We start from the raw sequence: 4,108 nt of genomic DNA on the forward strand, positions 1-4,108 counted from the left end.
GTGACGGTTATACTAATAGTAACATTTAGACATGGGAAAAGGGGAATGGTCGTCATGAAATTCTACTAAAATGGGTAAAAAAAAATGAAAAATGGAAACGGGGTCTTTAATTCGTGATATTCCTATGGAATTTTGATGAAATACTTGGAATATGGAAAAGGGGAAAGGGAAAAATTCAACTTATGTTGTATGTAAGACTTCTTAATTGGTATCAATGATTGTTATGAGGAAACGCTCGAAACTTTCCATATGATGATGGTCGGAATTTGTTCTCTTATTTCTGAGGAAGAATCTGTGTAATTTTGAAAAAATTCTACCTTGCCGTTGCGAAAAAAAATTGTGAAAAAAAATTTCAAAAAATAATAGCGAAAAAAATATTGCTAATCTAGGGTGGTTTTGCATAAAAAATTGCGAAAAAAATCGCAAAATAAAAATTGCAAATTTAGGGTGGTATTGCATAAAAAATTGCGAAAAAAAATTGTGAAGAAAAAATTGCAAAAAATAATTGTGAAAAAAATTGCGAAAAAAAATGACAAAAAAAAAATTACAAGTTTAGGGTGGTTTTGCATGCAAAATTGCGAAAAAAATTGCGAAAAAAATTTGCAAAAATAAATTGCAAATTTAGGGTCTTTTTGCATTTTTCTCGTCCTCCATAAGGTACCTCCGCTCCCCCCACCCTTTAATTCCCACTTAAACCATCCCCCAATGTTAGTTGGAGGAAATGGAAAAAATATATATGGATAATGAATAAATATTAAGAGTAATAGGAATTATGCAATTATAATTTCCAAATCAGTGGGATATAACGAATATTGAGGAATGCCAGGATTGATGATTATGATGGGAAGGAAAGGCGTATGGCGAATGGGGAGTCAGTGTGTCATGAAAAAATCTGTAGATTCTCTAAATATTAGTTTATTACGTTGAATAAAACGTTGGCGCAGTTTTGAAGCTCAGGTTAGGCATCCTATTAAATCCTATTGCCTTCAGGATCTCCAAGCATTTCAAAATGCATTCCTTTCAGGAAGGCATAGAATACGTACTCGACGTTGCGGTTGTGAAACGGTTGAGCTTACTATCAATGATAATCTCGTCACCATTTCTGATGTTGTAGCGATAAAGCTGTTTGTTAGGAAATAACATTTCTTCTGGGCCATGCTGCGCTTTCAATACCTGGAAAAATAAATCATATGATAAAAAATCAGTCGGAAAAGAGGTTGACAAGCGCCCTAGAGTTCAGCTGCGGCCATCGTCATGAAATTTACAAAATTTCGATGCCATTTTGAATTAAAAATTGTTTCACCACGGATTTGTAATCAACCACCGTGAAAACTCCCGAGGAACGAGTCTTAGCCAAATCATTCAATATTCGGAATTTTTGCTATATTTCTGGATAGCTTGGCTCATAGTGCTTTGGACCAGCAAATACATGTTAATCGATTATGATTAAATTAGAGTTTTACGTCTAAAATGTAATCCACTCGAATCTGAATGAATCTCACTGTTTACATTTTCAATAACACAGGCCGACAAATTTTAAAGCCAGAGAGCAGACGTAACATTTCCGAAGGATTTTGATGCGCTGAATCCAAATCTTTAGTTTTCACCAAGATACTGTAATTTGAAATTTTTTATTTTAGCGTTATAACCCGTTAACGCTGAGGTGTTCAGATTTATATAACGTATTTTCTATTGCTGACGGTAAGATATTTTTTCTTCAAAATATTATCTCAGGGGTCTTCGTGGGTGCCCTTTCTATTGCCGGTGTCAGTTTTTTGTTAAAACCCCTAGGAGAACCAATATCGCGGCCACAATTTAGGGCTTTATAAAAGAACAATGGATCCCGCACAAGATACCTACAAAAAAGTGTACAGTCGTTTGGAACCAAATTTGGTACATTGATAAAACAATAAGAAATATGGAACCCGTGTCTTTTCATTTCTACGGAAGCCGTTTCCTAAGAGTAGAAGCTACCCCTAACAAGCCACCAGCATGCGAACCCACCTGACTCTGGGAAAAATAATTTTATTCGCATATTTTTCTTAGAATAATGAAGTTCCATGCCACAAGTGGGTTAACCCACCTACCTGCTAATCCAACTAAGCCCAGAAATCACCCCTACCAAATCATAAGAAGGCTAACCCACCTGACCCTGGGAGCAGCGAATTTAGTCGTTTACATTTCGTGAAATAGTTGAATTCCACACTACAAGTGGGCTAACCTTGAAATTGAATTTTTCAATTTAGCGTAGTGAATCAATAACGCCGAGATCGTATGCCATTGTCGCTTAAAAAGGTTATCTGAGGGGTATTTGGGGGTTCCTTTTCGATTGACTCAGTTTTTTGTTATAACTCCCAGAAGAGTGAATATAGAAAACAGTTAGGGCCTTAAAATAAATTTAATATTATGATTCATTTAATATTGTAAATTTACTTAGTATTTTCTAGCTTACTAAGACAAGACTCAATATTTTCCAGCCGCTTAAGGCTGGACTTGGAATTATCCAGGTAAGCAAGAAAGTACTTAATATTTTCCAGCCAATTAAGGCAAGACTTTAGATTGCCCAGCCAATTATGGCAAGCCTTTGGTGATTCAAAGTCTTGCCTTGACTGGCTGGGCGATACAAAGTGTTGCCTTTATTGTCTCGGCAATTCAAAGCCTTTCCTTGATTGGCTGGGCAATCTAAAGTCTTTCCTTGATTGGCTGTGCAATCTAAAGTCTTGCCTTAATTGGGTGGGAAATATTAAGTACTTCCTTGCGTAGCTGGACAATCCCAAGTCTTGCCTTAACTGAATGGGCAATCGTAAGTTTTTCCTTCATTGGCTGGGCAATTTAAAGTCTTGCCTCAATTGACTGGAAAATATTAAGTACTTCCTTGCTTAGCTGGATAATCACAAGTATTGCCTTAAGTGGCTGGGCAATCGTGAGTCTTGCCTTGCCTAGATGGAAAATTCAAAGTCTTGTCTTGACTGGCTGGACGATAAAAAGTCTTGCCTTTATTGGCTGGGAAATCCAAAGGTTGCCATAATTGGCTGGGCAATCTAAAGTCTTGCCTTAATTGGCTGGAAAATATTAAGTACTTTCTTGCTTAGCTGGACAATCCCAAGTCCAGCCTTAAGTGGCTGGAAAATATGAAGTCTTGCCTTAGTAAGCTGGAAAATCCTACGTAAATTTACAATATTAAATGAATCACAGTAGTAAAATTTGTTTTTTTTTATGCCCTAACTGTTTTCCATATTCGCATTTCTAGAAGTTATAGCAAAAAACTGAGCCAATCGAAAGGGAACCCCCAAAAACCCCTCAGATAACATTTTCAAGCGACAATGGCATACCATCTTGACGTTATTGGTTCACTACGCTAAATTGAAAAATTTCATTTCAAGGTTAGCCCACTTGTAGTGTGGAATTCAATTATTTTACGAAATCTAAACGACTAAATTCGCTGCTCCCAGGGTCAGGTGGGTTAGCCTGCTTATGATTTGGTAAGGGTGATTTCTGGGCTTGGGTGGATTAGCAGGTAGGTGGGAATGCATTGTATAAATTTGAACACCTCAGCCTTAATGGGTTAAAATGGAAAAATTTCAAATTACAATATTTTGGTGAACAATAAAGATATCCTGCAAATCCAAGTAGGCTTAAAAAGGGAAGATTAGTACTTTCAAATTCCAGATTAGCTTTGTGGTAGAAATTTTTCTTGTACAGTTAGATAACCTCAAAAACAGCTAAAAACGCGTTTTTTGCACATTTAGGTTAGGATATCTTGAAAACCTGACGTACAGAAGCAATTTTGAGTTCAGATTCGGATTCAGCGTATCAAAATCCTTCGGAAATGTTTGATCTGCTTTGTGGCTTTTTTCAAATTTTGTCGGCCTGTGTAATTGAAACGTTTTTTTTGAAAATATAATAATAAGATTCCCATTTATCTTCCAGGATATCCTGAGTGCTTCCAAGGAATTTTGCGAATGATATCTTTCATCGCGAAAATTTCGATATCCCTGAAATCGCCTAAGGATATATCAGAATAACCTGACGAAAGCCCATTAATGTTCCAATTTTATATTCCAAATATGGTTCCAAGATGTCCCGATTCTATCATTTCGTGTACTTT

The sequence above is a fragment of the Belonocnema kinseyi genome, chromosome 6 (genome assembly GCF_010883055.1).
Source record: "Belonocnema kinseyi isolate 2016_QV_RU_SX_M_011 chromosome 6, B_treatae_v1, whole genome shotgun sequence".
NCBI lineage: Eukaryota > Metazoa > Arthropoda > Insecta > Hymenoptera > Cynipidae > Belonocnema > Belonocnema kinseyi.